The following is an 18,331-nucleotide window of genomic DNA, read 5'->3' on the forward strand; positions in this document are numbered from 1 at the left end:
TACAGATGGAATGGTTTTTTCTTTGACATAGAGCACATAAAGCATCGAATAAATTACACAATAATGATCAGAAAAGAATATCAAAGATGCTCTCTTCAAAGGCGGCAAGCAGAAAGAGTTCATCTCACAATCACCAGAAAGTTTGGAAAAAGAGTATGCACTTACATAAAGACGCAAATTATTAATTAAATTACACACAACTGATGCATAAAAACACGACGTATTCACACGATGCATTCACCGGCGTGAATAGATGCGCTAAGAACACATTCAACTTAACATTGCACCGTGTAGACACCCTAAATTACGCAAATGCACAAATATACGTTGAGGAAATAGCCACTGTTCTAATTTCATGAATATAAACCACCACGTACTTGCACCAATATAAAAGGTAAATATGATGAATGTTTGTCGTGATACCATAATGTTAAAAATTTCACAAATCAGATGAAATAATGAGAATGCACAACATGAAGCTTAGGAAGAATAGGAAGAAGATTAGGAAGGCAGCCCTTCTCCAAGGACTTCGGTTATCGATAATGACCCGATATGGATTCACAATTGCTCTCTGATACAAATAATACAACTGAATTTGGAAAATTTCGAGCAATACTTCGAGCGTGTGACATGAGTGATGCGCTGCTCAGGAGTGGATGAGTGAAACATAAATGTCATTCAGGCGACTCTAACCTTTAGGAAAAAAACGACTAATGGAACGATACGGCGCAAAGTGGCTGAAACGCCTTCGCACGAGCGAGGGCTTATGATGTAAGAATCTAAAGCAGTTCGAAACCGCGGTCCATTGATATGGCTCAAGGCTTTTTTGAGAAATACACCACAAAGCCACCGCGCTCTATGAGGATTCTGTTTAGGGTGTTCGAAGGCTTCACCCGGGATTTGAACCCGACACCCTTAGACCAACAGCCAAGCGCTGAGTAAGTGACACCAAGTCAAGTATCCAGACAGGCTGATTCAGCTAAATCAGTGATTATTGCCAATGAAAACTCATAGTAGTTTGAACCGCAGCTTGGGAGAGGTATGCCAAGTAACGGGAGCGCACAGAAAGTAATGACTTCATCAAGCGACACATCGTCTAAATCCACGCCGGCCTCTGAGGCGACCATCTAAATCTGTTTCGGATTATCGATTCGAATTCCAGTGGCGTGACTTTAGGGGATTGACTGAGCAGATTCCTCGTTTACGCCCACGTTAATACCTTTCAGATAGCCACCATGAAGATTTCGACAAATACAAAATCCCGGAGTCTGCCTAATGGCCGCTCATCAGAGTGAGTTTTTAATCACCCAGGGTACGGATGCGGTGGTCACCCGATGGTATGATTACATTAGAAACCAAAATGAACTTAACGGTAGAACGGTTTTATTACATTACATTAAGTTATTCAGGTCGATGCGGTGGAGATGCTTTCTCATCTACGAATGCATATTTACAGTTTTTAGGTTTCATTAAAAAGTACCATCAAAAGTGGAAACTTAGATTTTATTCACTAACGGAGACTAAATTCGCATCGTAATCAAGACATAAATAACTAACCATTATAATATGCTACATATAACGAATGTTTTTAATTTGTTGCCGCAGTTAACCTTTCAATTGTCACGGAACAAATAGATGCGATTATTTTGAAAATCTGCTTCAAAATCCGCGTATGTTAGACGATAAACCCAAGTCAGCTTCTTTCAGCAGCGAGGCAAAGATGTCGTTAACTTTCTCGAATGTTGGAGGGCTCATCGACGAAGAAGCGTGCGGTCTCCCTCGGCCAACACGGGGGAAACTTTTTCCGATGACTTAAATGGGGAAGCTGCGAATTTCTCCGAGTTTCACGTCGACAGCATATTTAGAAACGCATTCCAAAGCCATCCCCAGAGAACATTTCTATTTTTTTTGTTGGATGGATCCTCGTCGTCCTGTAATGCCAACAAACCCCTCCCAACGGATGCAATGCTTTCGCAGGCCGAGCGGAAAAAAGAAAATCCCGATCGATTCCGGCTGAATGCTTTCTCCATGGGAACACCGAGATCATTGATATGGGGAGGGAACACCGAGGCAAGCACGAGCACCTATTCCGACCACCCATCAACCCACGAACATCAAGGATTCTCCAATCGCCCACCGAATGTGATGCCACCCAACGCTCAGCGTGTTTACAACAGCCGCCACACGCGTCGCTGAAGGTGGAGCGATCATAATAGCACGAGGAAATAAACTTTAAGACTCACATCCATCAGCTACCTCTCAATACCAGATGAATTTACCTACTCATTATCGGAAGGCATTAAGAAAGACTAATTGATTGAATGTAATGACCCTCGCTTTGCTTTCCACACCAACTTGATATCATATGTATGGTACGAAGTCTGAGACTTCCTTATAATTAAATTTTCCGAAAATCTAGACAGTGATAATGCATTTTTAAACGAAGCTGTTGCTATATTTCAGTAAGTCATTTCATTAAAAGTTAAGGCATTAATATTTAATTTAATTACAATACTAGGTCGTTGACCGGCCGTTAAAGCATGAGTTGATTGGCATTCTTAAGGTCCGAATTCGTGTTTTCTAATTATAAGCTCGCATTTAATGAAAAAATTGCACCTTAGGGTACTCAGTGAGGGAGAACAACTTCCGTAAATGTAAATTATGACGGGGAGCACTGAATGGAATCAGTCAACTACGAGCAGTGGCATTTGAATAATCAATTTCTTCCAAATCCGACGAAGTAAATGCCGTTATCGCTCCATTCACGTTAATTGCTTTATCGAGTGCTAAATAAAGATAAAGAATAATAATTTATTTTACCAACAACAATGACCCGATTAAGTCACTCTTAATAGTTTTTCTACTGTCTGTCAGGGGAATTTTCGGGGCAAATAGGAAGAAGAACAAATAATTACAAACATGATAAATTATGATATTAGGTTAAAAAAGGACAGTAGTTAAGTTTCAGCAGCTTTTACATGAAGCACTTTTATTTACAAACACTTTTTACATTTATTGTGATGGGGTTAGATGACAAAATATTAAAAACTTCGACATTCATCATCAAGCATAAATAAATAAAGTTGCTACGCTAACGTTCAATTGCGCTTAGTTAAGAGTTCGAAGAAATTTTCATTTCATTGAATAGTAAGTAAAAGTATGATTGTCATCAGCAAATCGTCATCGGCAAAAGTATGATTGGAAATAAAGGATTAAAACTTTGTCAGGTTCACTATTACATTTTATGGGCACGACCCGGGTTTCCTAACGTAGTTATATATTCAGCTTCACCTGAAGATGTAACTACGTTACGAAACCCGGGTCGTGCCCATATTGATATAATAGTGAATCCGACAAAGTTTTACTCCTTTATTTGCAATATGGAGAGGTTTCACAAATTGAAGCCTGAAGTTATCAGTTACAGAAGTAGGTATTATTATTCATACGCAAATAAACTATAGGAAATACGTGCGACACTCAATCCACAACGGATTATGAGGAAGGGATTGGATGGGATGTGAAAAGCGTCGAAGGTGCCGGGGACAACAATCAAGTTGGTAACGCAAAGGTCACGAGGTCATATTCTGCCTCAGGCATGCATGACGTGTTGTCTTGAAATTTCGAATGTGGTAAAATGATGCTATACGCCGAACGTGGGGGTGCCAAAAACAATTACTATGAACACAAAATTCATTAAACATTCCGTGTATTCCATGTCAAGAACTTAGGCGTAAAGGAAGATCCATTATCGTAAAGGGAAGCCTCGAAGGGGGACATTTTTAGCGTTACTGCCTACGTAGTTCAGTCATTTTACTTTTTGATGATATTTTACGAGGAAAATCGGTGTAGCACAGATATTATTTTGTCAAGTCACACGAATTTACTTAGTCTATTTTAATTTCAACCCATAAACGGCAGAGAATATCTCATATTCATGACCTTTCCCGCCTTAAAAGCATTACCAACGCGATACATAAAATATTTTAAAGGTGACTTTCACCGCAGACTTTTTTGACTACACTACCGCCTTAAACGCTTTGCCAACCCTTCTTCAACATTTTTTATCCAACACATCATCATTTCTATTCTGATTATTTAATTGAGGATTTTTTCAAACATACCAATTCTGTACCGAAAATACCAAAGACATTTTCTTTACTTTCTTTCAAACGTTAACCAATAAAATGTTAAACATCAATGCTGCAACAGCGGCGCTAAGCTACTGCCAAGGCACAAAGGGGTCTCTTCAACAAAAAATACGGGTTCATAGATAAGGACCATTAAACTGGTTGTTTCATTAAACTGCTTTAAGGTGAGGTGGAACAGTTAAATAATAAATGAAGGATATTTTGCAGGTTCCAGCAAGAATGCAATATATTCTTTAAAATATTAAAACTATATTTTTTTAAATTATAGGATGTTCAGGCATTTTTAGCTAAGAAGGAGCAATGACAGGGCAGTATCGAAGATACAAAAAAATCCCTAGGGCTTCGCATCGATTGATGGCACCCACTGTTTGGAACGTCGAGTCGTTTCAACAATAGGCGCCATTTCTGGGAAAAATACGGTGGGTTTTAATTTGTAAGAATCCTGATACTGCAGTGAGAGAAGCCCTGAAGGCGAAAAATAAGTCGTTTTCCGAAAAATCGGCGTCTTAAGGAAACATCACCCAAAGGATGCGAAACCCAAGAAACCTTTGTTACATTCAAATCACCGGGAAATTTTTATATAAAATATGGTGGAAATAAAGACCTCAGAAATTTCCCTGAAAACGATTTTAACGCAGTCGTGAGATGCGTAATTGGCCAAAAGCAAGGGATGTTTATGTTACTTAAAGCAATTTGAGCTTGCAGCCACACTATCGGCTAATTTTCCACATGTAACTCCACACATGAAAAGGCGGACACTGAATCGAAAGTGTGCCCTTTCACAATGGTTGTGATGGTATGGCTGACTGGCGAGGCCAGCTGAGGGAGTGCGGGCCCCAACGCAGCTGCGATTCCGATTCCAGGATTCCTGGGCCAAGCCACTAGAAGCAATATTCCATTCCATTCGCTCAACTCAAAATGGAGTCATTCTACCCGGAAAGTATCATTGAACTGGGGCACAAGCGAGAGGAAAATGTCCCTCTTTCCATACAAAGAGGATAAGCTTGGCCACACGTCAAATGAAAATTATAACCTGTAGTTCAAAGTATTGGAATAATGAGTGCAATGCATTACGAAAGTGGTAAAAATTTAAGGCACCCATAAACAAGCACCAACAAACCCTAATTTAAGCTGATCTTCGAATATCGCGAAAGAAGATGTCTCCAATATTATTATAAGATGGATTGAAGTAAACTTACTTCACAGATTTTACTTAACTTTTTCTGACATCTCGGATACGACTATGAATAGAAATTAAAGTACCTTAAAAAATCATCTTAACGCAAATAAAATTTTGATTCGAGAAAATGGAAGCTGAAGATGGAAGAGGCACAAGAATTCCCAACTCCAGTCCGTTTTAACGAAAACAATACGACTTCTCAACATTAACCACCATGTACTACACAAAACACATTTCGATTAAATGCAATTTCCGTCGAAACCGAGAGAGATATTTTTGTCCATCGAAATAAGGATAGCGATTGAGAAATACGAATTGCACGATCACCAAAATGGCTTCCACTCGGGAAACTTATTGGCGAGATTCCACTTCTGCAGCTAATCTCAAGACAGCATGGCTCTCTCAACGGAAAGATACAACTCCGGTTCCCACGAATCGGCGAGTAAGCACTCGGCAAGTGGCGCTCACGAGAAAGGCGCTTAAGCAACTGAGAGAGCACTTATCTCATTCAAAGGAATGCACGCTCCCAGAGCCCCACGAGATTTTTCTCCGAATTTCAGAACAAATGAAACACATCTGGGAACAATAAATTGCTCCGAGACTTCATTTTGGAGAACAACAAAAACATAGCAGGCGTTGAGCGCCTGTTGCACCGGAGAAAACTTTGCTCCATCGTACGGATAGCAACGTTTTACTTTCGAGAAATAAACAAAAGGAAAAATGTTAAAAATTATAACAACTCTAGCTTAATCGAAAATGAAAACTTTGACTCCTGCCAATCGACAGCATTATAATACGATGCATGTGACTAATGACGGTAAACAAAACCTCATGTTAAGCGTCCACTCCGTGGAACTAGACTGACTGACAACATCGAACTCAGGCAATCGTATCAAATAGATTCATGAGCCCGTTCCTATTACCAGTAAAAGAGAGCCCAATTCACAGGTTGCAGGTCACTCGGAATGGATAAATCATTCATGTTATCTTGGACAACTCATTCCTTCATTTCCGTTTTCTTACACTCAGTACAATCGACCCCTGAATCACAGAAAATATAATTATAACAGAAATGAAGTTCCGTACTACTGCTAAAAATTATAAGCTTTAAAGAAAAAAAACAAATTTGGATATACGATCCTTTTAAAACGAAATAATCATTCTAAATGACGAAATAAATATATAAGAAGTTATTTGGTGAAGACGAAGAATACGATTACATCACACTCATTGTCAGTTATCTTACTCTCCAAAAAAGCCTCGAATATCTATCACATTTAAACTTAGAAAATACGGGCCATCGAAAATTTGGATTGAATACTCAACAGTAAAATTAACAACCATTTGGTATGGACACTATGTACACAGACTTTTATACCTATGTTCACCATCGAAACGCATATTTATCAAATACTTTTTCCAACATTACTAGTTGCCCACAGTCAAAAAGCCAAATATTATTTACTTTTCCCGAAATGGTACCCTTCACCACAAGAATTAGAAAATTACCGGTAAAACAATTAAACAGCACAATAAGGATATAAGTGTTCCGGTAAGAAAGGAGACATTCATTTCACTCGACGCTATACTTTATTGGCAACAGCTAACGATATTACATATTTTTTGTGAAATGTGCATCCATAACTGATAGTGCAGAATATATTAGGTGATCATAAAGGAAAGTGGTACCAACATTTCCGTGCGCTTACTTCGACGTTGGGCATGCACAAGGATAGAATGCGGCTGAAGGTATCACATGACCTAACGGTCCTCGCTCTACGTATATTTTTTCAACTTTCATGCGATCGATATAAGAAAAATTAAGATACAAATTTAGCTTTTTAAATGATACATAACCTGAGCTGTCATAGTTTGTATTTATTTCACGCATGCATGGAAAATAGTGAACTCTTCTGTTTTAAGGTGCGATCCACCGTTGAACTTCCTGAGTAGTGAAAAGTCATGTTGGCAATAGTTGAAGAGGGCGTGGGGATGGGATGCGGACACCGATGGAGGGCACGCAGCGAGAGAGAAAGACCGATGAATTCGGAGACAAATACTCATGCTGGTCAACAAGGGAGAGAGCCGAGAATGGCTCATGTCAACATGCTTGCTCCCGACTGCTCTTCGGCAAAGACTAACATCCGACTCCTGCGGAAAGAGGAAAGCGTCTTGGAAAACAGACGTTTTCATCGAGGGAGAATCTAGCATGCTTGCCTCTTTACCTTAGCAATAATAATATTGATAAAAAGGAACAATAAATTAATGCAACCCCTGGTCGTATCAGCATAGAAAACGTAAAAGAGGGAGTGCTTTATTTAATACATTTCATAAATAGCATTTTATGTCCAGAAACCAATATTGACGGACACAACTTTAGGATATTTTAAGAATAGTTTTTAAGATTACGGTGAGATAGACAGAAGCGCACTTTACCCATCGATTAATCTCACTCACAGCCATTCTTCCTGATTTTACGAATGGATAAGCGGAGGATGAAATGTCAGATAGAGAGGACTATGAGATGTGAGGTAGGGGAGATACCAAGATGTGTGGCACAATAAGTCGCGTTAAGAGCTATTTGAAATTGGGTAATCAATCAAATAAGTTTTCTATGCAATAGAAAAAGAGGCAAAAAAGAGGACATGGGCTCCCAAAAGTATTTCAAATCTCATAAAGAACAGAGGTACTACAATCATGAGGAGTTATCTTGATAAAGATTCGGCTAGAGAAAACACCGCACGAAGATATTGAGGGGAAACTTGAAAATGGGGAAATAAACCTGGTTTTGAGAGCGTCACAAACCGCTAGAGTGAGTACAAAACTGTTGCCTTGCACGTACTTCGCTCTGAAGGGGATGACTGCATGAAACCCCTGAATGAAATGAAAAAGCAGTCACATTGTCTACCATGAGATAAAGCCGTATATGATTACTTTGACCATATTTAAAGTATAAATTAAAACGAGGAGGGAATATAAATGGTTGCAAATATGTGTAGTTTGGTAGATCATCTTCAGCGAAATAGTGAAGTCAACCAGCTTGACGAAAGGTCACAGGTTCTCTTTATACATCCTCAAAACTTTCAAATTTTCCTGCATCGAGCTACAATAAATCAGCTATTTATATAGCCACTGAAACTAAAACTTCAGCCCCTATCAGATTACTCAACTTAGCAGCTTCCACTGGCGGCTGAGCTTTAAGCCACCGAGTGCGTCCACCGGGTTGCGGTTGGTGGGTCAACCTCTAGATATAGAGGTCAGCTACGATATAAGCAAGTTTACTTGTCGAATAAGCAGTCGTGGACAAAAAACGGCGGCATTCCGAGGTCTATCCCTGGGTAAGCTAGGCCATCTAAATGATACATTTAACCTGGGAAGATACCGTGACTTGGCGATGGGAGACCGCCAACAATTATGCCTCACATATGCCAAAAGAGTTAGCGGATAAAAGAGAGAAATGGAGAGCTGCGTCAAACCAATCTTAGGATTGTTGACTAATGATGATGAGCAGCCTCCAAGGCTTACGAAGGTACCGAGGATATGAATCAGGTCAGGGGCGGATCCAGGATTTCTTTCTGGGGGTGGCACAAGCAAGGCCGTATCCAGGATTTTGTTCTGGGGGGGCACAAGGATACCTCGTAATGCAAAACGATCGCAATGATAATTGGACTTCATTAAAATCTTCCATATTTTTTAAGGGTCTGGGGGGGGGGGGGACGTGCCTCCGTGCCCCCCCCCTAGATCCGCCTATGAATCAGGTTGTAGCAGCTTATGCTGTGGGAGGTATCACCATGGAAGATCCTCCTTCTTCCATGGTATCACTACTATGCCATAACCTTTGTATGAGACTTGCATACGATAGACTGACAAACAGATGAACATATTCCACCTTCAAAAACCGATTACAGTGAGCAGGAAATTAAGGGTAAATAACAGTGATTGTAATGTTTCGGAAATAACCCGATCAGTGTTTATTTCACGAGGAAATATAATTTCAAAAATTCATCAAGAGTGCCGATAACGGCAATTACAGGCAGAGATTTAAACACAAAAAGAAGTTTTCCCAAAGTTAATAAAACATGACAATTCAATACATGGACACATAATATTATGTATTTAAAAACTTCGAAAAAATCCCATGATTAAGCTTATGTTTTTGTCACCGACGGAAAAAACTTTCGCTTTAAGCGGTGAATACAAATGATTAGACAGATTCCATCCCCGCTTGCATCAGCATGGCTCCGCAAAAACACAATGCTTATAAAATATGGTGGCTCTTGGCACCTTCTCCTCCAGCAGAGGGCATACTGTTGAGGAATATTCGCAAAGACATCGGAATGCTGCAGGTTTATTTGGCTCGCAAGCACGAGATATATCGGCGAGGGCTGCATACCTCCTCTAACCCCATTCTCCTCCCTCCCTTCACCCACCCTCTCTCCCCCCCGTCATCACGTCCTTTTCGTGACCAAGTGCTACCAACATGTCAGCGTGCTCCCTTCGAAATTGGGCATACCCAATACTAGCGCGCGGCTCAAGGCAAAACGTGAATTAATGGCCCTCGCTCTACACACGGTGCCTTGGATTTTTTTCTACTTTAATAAATGGTTGACCTTCATGGAGGCACTCTGATACCTATCGGAGTACATGAGATGGTTTCACATCGCTTATACTCAGACCAATATTTTAGATTATCCGGGAATTTATACACACGACCAAAGGGAAGCCCTGGTTCACGAATTCATTCGGTTGTGGCAGAGTGGGATTTTCACAAGAGATTTAGCTCTTAAGAGATTTTATTTTTTAAGGCTATCTATTGTTTTTCAAATTTTTCACGAAACATAGAGTTAAAATAAAAAATAAACAAACGCTTTAATATTTTAAATTTCAGCTCTGAAAAAAATTCGTTTCAGCAACGCATTGAAAATAATTGACGCACAATATACTATTACGGATGATGTTTGAGGGAATTTTTAAGTTCACCCGTATGTAAAAATTGTGAGGAACAGCATTATCTGACAAATTATTGGCATGCTACACTAAAAATTACATTATCAGGGAAATAGTGCAACCCTTGCGAGACATTACGTCAAATCATCTACCACCCAGTTTTTATCCTAGCAGTCATGTAAAAGTGGCAGAAGTATGCAATGTTCATTCACTAGGCAATTTAAAGGATGTATCAACAAAATATTGACAAAATCTTCACGTATTCTCAATAAATTAATGAAAACTTAACAATGCTAACACAATCACCCGATGTAAACATAAGCCGCCGCATTCGTTTCGTACGGGGTCTCTCCGGTGCCTTACCCCACTTGATCCAATCGGCATCAAAGGTTTTCACTGATTGGATGACTTTTTAACGGCCAAAATATCTTATTCATTGGTTCGTCTACATGCAGTCTGATCATGAAGAAGTTTTCCGTGTATTTTAGTAGAAGTTTTACGCGGTGATTTTTTTCCATTGAAATACCACAAAAGGCATTAGCTTGAATATGGTGCATCTCGGTAAAAAGTCACCACTGGCTATTGTTGCGAAATGTGCTCGACTTTGGTTCCAATTTGATTAGAAAAATAACCAATGAAAAATAGTATGTATCGTCGCATGCACTAATATATTGACAACAACTGTGCAAAGTTTCAAATTTCGTACTGAACAATCTTTCTGATGTTTAGGCTAGCTTTTTTCGATTTCATCCCACGGCGCCGTTGCAAGTCTACACACGATTGGCCGCTCAAGAGTCGTGGGGGTCTTAATGGTAAGGTACTCGCCAGCCCCGGCGGAATAGGTTGTGAACGGCCTGAACCCCCAATTACATGATGCGCGTGAATGACTTACTGCGCATGAACTTTGTAGGTTAAGCAAGTCCTTGGGAATGAACGTTAATTGTGAGTCACGCGAGCATCGCCCGGCTTCCGGTGCGCAAGTTCTCCTCATTATGTGGCGTCGCATGCACACCCAGTCCAGGATAGGATTTTCTGGTCGCAATTATCCGTGAAGGAGGGTCATTCCTTCGGGGCCTCTCTTGTTCTAACAATGGAGCGTGGGTTTTCTTAGTGAAATGACCAAGAATAAAAGCGATGTTTAAATAAACCAGACAGATGACTTTACTAGTTATGACTGTTTTGAATTAAAAATAATAAATTCGGTTATATGACCTTAATGAGATAATAAAACCCTATGATAAGTATTGAAAATGTGTATCTTTTAGTTTTTACAATGTCTTTCACTCACGAGTGACCGACCGAATGCCTCAACCTACAAAAAGAAATGATTCAAAAAGACAAGCTGATATTTCAGGACTGCAAGTACGATGCATGCCCTCACGTAGCTGAAGAACCGATAAGCTTGCATCGATAGCATGCACCAAGTTTTCACAATGGCGTTTCTATGCTAAAATCACTCACTTGCTTCAAATTATCAAATAGCCAAATTTATAGCCAACCAAACTACGACGATTTGGTTTCATTTGTTGATTTCAACAATGATTATTTGGACTTTCATTTTGTTTTTAAGAAATTAAAGGATTTCAGTATATTCTGTTATAATATTTTGAAGTCACACAAAAGCATTGGTGCTCCGTTAAAATAGCGTGAGACGGGAGGAGATTATGGAGCTTGCGCTATCAGTCACTCTCTCAACTAGCGGAAGAGCATCGCAAATGGTATTCAATCCCGACCGTCATCAACGCTGAATATCCATAGATCATGGCATTGATACTGAATGCAATTTGTAGAGTATGTGTTTATAATTAATGACAGAGAAAATGTAAGAACTGAATATACGAATTTAGAATGATATCATAACAAGGGGGCTATATATAGGATTACGGTCTTTAACGATGAATTGCTAGTTTTTTATATTCCTCTAAATTATGCCCCAAGAGGCAGAGACTTAAACTTCCTGAATCCCGACGTCAACACGGTGTTTGCACTGTGTGTCCAACACTTTTGGCCTGCCAAAGTTGTTGCGAGAAGTGTGAGGCAACGCGTGAAGCATACGAGGTGTGTTAAGAAAATAACGGGAATTTTAGTTTTTGAAAAAATATTGTACTGTAAAAATATACACACTATATTTATTGATGGCAAAAACGAAAAGCAAGTAGGCCCTGGGCTTGATTGTGCGAAAATTGATATTTAATTAAAAGTGAATTAAACCACAATTTTTTCATTGATACTTGTAACACTTCTAATTACACATCTATGTTAAACTAGCTCTAACGCTGCACGGTAATTTACCGACTCAGCGATGAGGCAATTTAAATGAAACTGATTGTGCACAAAAGAAGGATTCATGGAAAAATTTAATTATTTTGCACGCTGTAATTAACTGAAATGAGGAGATGTAAAAAAATTTTTTCTTAAAATCTTATATGCCCTTCAAATATTTTGCATTCCATTCCCGGAATGCAGTGGTGGTGAAAGGGTATATGCTTACGCAAAATGAGGGATACTGGCAAGTTATATTGCGTCACTTGACTATTTTTAGTCTTGATGTAATGTCATGAGGCTCTGCTCTCATCACTCGATGCTTAAATAGTAGCCCTCTCCTCAGAATCGGGATGGGAATAAACGGCAATACAAAGTTACTTGAGTGCAGAAAATATTTGAGTTAGTTTTGGAAATTTCATTGCTGGAAAAGGCAGAAAATTATCTCCATATTCCAGGGGTTGGTATGCCCTGAATTTCATCTGTAATCGTTCCAAGCCCACTGTCCCTGCAAATATAATCGATCGAAGTGCCACGAATCTGAACTAACCTACAAACAAGTCGCTTTGTCATCACCATTTCCCATTCCGTTACTTAACCTTGGTCATGGTGCGGTTGAAGTTGTCAGCGTGTTATGAGATAATGATGACTCTATGCAGTCATTACGACAATTTGTTCATTTGATCGTAAGCGGAGGAAAAATCGTCCTCAAACTAAAGTTTCGCCCCAGTTGTATGGGTCATGCAGTTCCACACAATGTCGACCCAAAAATGAATATATCACGTAATAGCTATAAATATAAGCCCTTTACCGTCAAGACTTTTTTGCGATGTTTGTACGGCATTCTCGACAATATACGAAGTGTGCGTCATTTTGCTCTCGTGGCTGGGACGGCGGAGCCCTGGAGCGTGGCGGTGGCCTTCTAGCGGTGCCCAGCGGAGTGCCAGCGAGGCAAGCACATTCCAATGGTGCGCCCTCGTCTGCGTGGCAACTTGCGCCTTCACGCCATCTCGCACTGCCGACGCCCCATCCACGCCTTCTCCTTGGAGAGGTGCGTGCCACCGACGGAACGCACTCCCCACATGCCATTTGATCGCGATATTATCAACGGAGCTTGGATTGTGACACTAAGGAATTTTATCCCTTACAGCATCTCTTCAACTGACGGCCACGAAAATGAACATTTCATTGCTGTTTTCTGAAAATTGCATATGAAAGTCAGTTTTTCTACAGATTACAATGACGATACCCATCCCCGCAAAAGAAAATGCTCACTAATTCTAGAATATATCTCGTTTAGGAATAAACCTGACTTATTTATCAGATTCTACGAGCATCGCGATAAAAATTAAACTTTGCCATTGGTCACAGGGCTGCATTGTAGTCATTTGCTAATGAATTCTGTGATTTAAGTGAAATCACAGTAGTTGTATGAAAAGAAGGCAAGGATAGGCCAAAATAGATGGAAAAGTGTTAACTCAATAATATAAGGAGTGAATTTTCCACATCTGCAACCGAAGTTCTGTTAATCTCCATGGATTTATTCCATGATGACACAAAAATTTCCATACAAAAGAGTATTTGTTATGCTTCGCGCAGTCAGAACCTACCTACTCCGGCGCAGTGGCATTGAAGACAGCACGCTCGGCTATAGTTCGCTGGACCCCGGCTCCAAATCTTGATGAAGCCTTCGAGCACCCCCAAAAATATTCACAGCGCCCAGGGGCAGGAGGAATTGTCTCTATTGCCTACTTTGTCGCTACATTATTTAAGCGCGGTGGTTTAGAGCTTTTAGCTTCTGATACAAGGACCCCGATTTTAAGAGCGATTGAAACCTTGGTGCACTCCCTCGTGATGCCTCATTGGAGGGCCCTAAATATTCGATTTTAAGTTATGAGGCCGTTATATCATTTTGGTGGGGTGGCGAATCGGATAGGCCGTTCGGTTTCTCATGGAAGGACCCCGAATTAAAATCCAAACGGCGTGTCCCCGGAAATGGCCCAAGTTTGCTCTGAATAACACACGCCGACGGCTTCGGTCAGGACGAGACCCTCACCAATTTAAGTCCCAGGTTTGAAGCACCGAGTGAGTGACATAATTCAATTGGTAACCACGGGAAATTATCACCTTTTGTTTTCCATGCGTGCTAAGTGATGTGTGAGTTTATTTCCCTAACAAGTGTAGATGTTTATTCGATACGAATGCAAATACCAGAGATATTCTGAATAGCCTCCAAACGCTCTAGTTTTCTTTATTCAGCGGGTTTCATTAACCACGTGAGCTATTGTTAGCTGCTTTTTGACATTTTTGGAAAGGGAATTGACAGTTTTACTATTTTTATGAGTTCTCACAAATCCTACCAACCCAAAATTATTCTTGGTTGGAGTTGGTTGAACGGAACTCGTCAGGGCTGTGGGTGTCTGAGCATCAATCACAAAGGGTAGATTGGCCACTTTCATTCTTATAACCAACGGTTTCCGAGACTTAGACCCAGAGGATATTATTTGGGGTGCTGGAAGCTTCATCCGGATTCGAACCGTTAACCCTTTTGGTCTCTGGCCTCGTGTTCCGCCTACTACGCCACAAGGGTAAAAAATAGGGCGTATACAAATTAAGTATCTGGAAGTATTGCGATTGTAGTTATATTCGATAGCTACTTTCTCTTCTTTAACCACGGAAATATTAAAATTTTCAAATGATTAATGCGTATTTTGAATGGTAACATTTTACGATTTTTTTCTTAAAACATCAGTTAAGAAATTTTTATCGGCTCAGTATAAATGTGATATTTTTTTAAGTTCGTCGCATTTATAAAATTAAAACGAAATGATTAAACTGTCCATAAAATAAGTCCTTCATACGATTAATGAAGCTAATGAAATTTCGTAGTGTGCATTGATAGTTCCCTTAGATAAAGATATCATTATTTCATTCGCATACCTAAAATAAACAGGTTTTAGAAGAATATTCTACTGAAATTAATTGCGTGAACTCTTAGGAAAAGCCGCTCTTTTATGTCTATAATAATTTCATTTAAATACTCGGTATTATATATTCCCGCAACGTAAGTCACATGAACGTAAATTACTCAATTACTCATGCATTAACGGATCTCCGAGGTTACAACGTGCGAGGATAGCCATTTGCATTACCTGAACAGCTAAGAATGGTGATGATATCTGGGTATATAACTACAATTAACCATTCTTTTTTCTTTATAATTAGTTGCGTTAGGAGGCAATCACCTAGAAATTTGTGGGACATGCGGGTTTGGTTTAGCTATCGGATAAGGGATAAAGAAGCTTGCCGGGAATTCATCTCCTGGTAAATAAGATGTAATTTTCCACTTTTTATCGGTTTCGCCTCGACACATAGTTTTATAAAAAGTGGAATAATGCACCTCATTCACCGGCAGTTCCACCACATCAACCTTGGTACCTTGACATATATTCGTCGGTAATACTTAATATGGATGACAACAGCACGTTGCTGAAAATATACTGATAGTTACATAAGAAACTGCCCTTGATTGCAATTTTTAGTGCAAGTAAGCTGGTCAGTTGGCGTCACCTCTGACCCTCGGCATCAACTGGAGTGATGCGCCCAATGCTGTTCTTCGCGGCGCGACCTTCACTTCAGGATATGGCTAAGCGGTGCAAGCGGCAACGGTGCGTTGTGGCCACTTGGTGGAGCACTGGGCTCATCGACACTCTGTGCAGAAGTATTTCTCTTAAGGTTAAAATGAGAATAAAATTAGCTTAAAATCAGCTCTTGCTAAAAATTCGTCTCTCTGCAAAGAATTAACCTGGATATTTTCGAGAAAAACGTACATCTAACCACATGGAAAACTGGAATTGTAGGAGGCCCTATACATTGGGGTCCAGAAGTATTTATTTTCGCCGAAATTATACTAAATTGAGAAATTTGTCAATCGAGGTGAGACGACAGAAAAAGAGGGACTTGAGTGAAAGTAACTCGGTAAGGAAAAAAGGATTAGCGATTGCCCGTATAGGAATATCAGAGGCGATGCATTGAACGGATTTCAGGCACGAAGTTAACGATATTTGGATTTTGATGGTGATGATGTAATCCAGCCGGTTCTATATTGCAGTGAGCGGTAACTTGGTGGTCAAATCAAAGTCTCGCCCGTGAACGTATACGACCGCGACCTTTGGTTTAAATTTTAATAGGGCAGGAGTGAGTAGATATTTCAGTAGCCATCGCTCAAGATTCAAGGTCAATGCGAATTAAATATCAGTGTTGCGTGTAAGAGAACCCTCTACTGTCTGGTCATTTTTTTTAGATCATTTGGACATTAAAAAGACATCCAATTAATGCAGTCCTTATATGCCAGTTGGATATGCAAGTGGGGGATTCTTGGGGGTGTGTTTATTTTCTCCCTTTCGAGACAAATATGGCGGCTTTTGTATACATCCTATGATAGAGTCAACATTGTTAATTTTTCATTGATGCACTGAGAATACGAGAATATTTCTTCAACATTTTGTTGATAAATTAATACGATTGCTGAGGAGAGCAACTTCGGGCACTTTGAATGATTGATTATACTCGATAAACTTCTCGATAACATCTACAGCATACACCGGCCCATGGAATGGGATTTCTATTCGATTGCATGATTATGTGACGCATTTTTTCGCTTTACCTTCTCTGGTATCTCATTAATTGATAATTATTTTCCTAGATTTAGCGCAAATATCCCTCACACCCGGGTTGTATTCTTCATATTGACGTGAAAGTATTAACGCACTCACTACCGATGGAATCGATATCACTATAAGTACTCTAACCGGTTAATATTCCATCTTCGTTTTTGGCGAAATATTACAAATTATAATGCACTAAGCACATACATATCGTGCCCACTTAGCGTCATTATGGAACCTTTAAGACATAAAACACGATATATGTAAGAAGAAAGCAGAAATTGTGCTCATTGGAGACTATTTGAATTGAAATAAAACATGAGCAATTAGAAATTGGATTCTTAATGATCAGGAAAAATTCAGTAAATTTTTTGCAGCAAAAAAAAACCTCTCGTCGGAATACCCGAGTTTTGACAGCACACCTCAGTCGATATTCGTCGTTTGAATATGACAACTACATACTTCCCGTCTGCACTTTATCCATTTTACTGGGTCAGCTATGTTACAAAGCGGAAGTTAAAATGAGTCCCGGCAGTGGGCCCGTGGCACATTTTTCAGGCACTGTACTCAGAAGGCCTCATAATAGCGCCTCACTGGCTGTGGTGGGCCCAAATGGTGGCCACTCCATCCATGTTCCTCCCTCTAATTGAGGGAGGCTCCCGAGTGAAGAGCACGTGGCTAAAAGACAAACCAGCCCACCGTCGGGTCTCACCACTCAGAATGAAGTATCATCATGGTCACGGAAAAAGCCAGAAATCAGAGGGTAAAAATGAGGCTTGACTGGGACTCGAACCCAGAACCAATTTCTGTAACATTTTCTATTATCTGTTCATATCCCTGTCTTTCCTTAACTATGAATTTATTTGTGTATGCATATTATGTATACATATAATACTACATGTATAAAATAATACATGTAGGCTAATATCCCCTCTTTGTAACACTTGTCAAATAGAGAGTTGCGGGAGGAAGTATGTTTGGCGACTGGAAGAGAGGCAGAAAGAGAAGAAGCGCTGTTGCAGGAGGAGCGATGCCCTTTCATTCGGATGCACAGGGGGGTGATGGATAAGCCGATGTTAAAAGCGGGGCATTTCTGGCACAGCAGTATATATAATTTTTATATAAAT

At 39.9% G+C, this 18,331-nt stretch overlaps 1 protein-coding gene across 3 annotated transcripts in view; it reads right to left on the reverse strand.

Annotated features, from left to right (window-relative positions):
* The window catches only part of LOC124171909, a 129,536-nt gene that overhangs the window by 75,154 nt on the left and 36,051 nt on the right, over positions 1 to 18,331 (reverse strand). The gene's annotated exons all lie outside the window — the stretch shown is intronic.

The sequence above is a fragment of the Ischnura elegans genome, chromosome X, assembly GCF_921293095.1.
Source record: "Ischnura elegans chromosome X, ioIscEleg1.1, whole genome shotgun sequence".
NCBI lineage: Eukaryota > Metazoa > Arthropoda > Insecta > Odonata > Coenagrionidae > Ischnura > Ischnura elegans.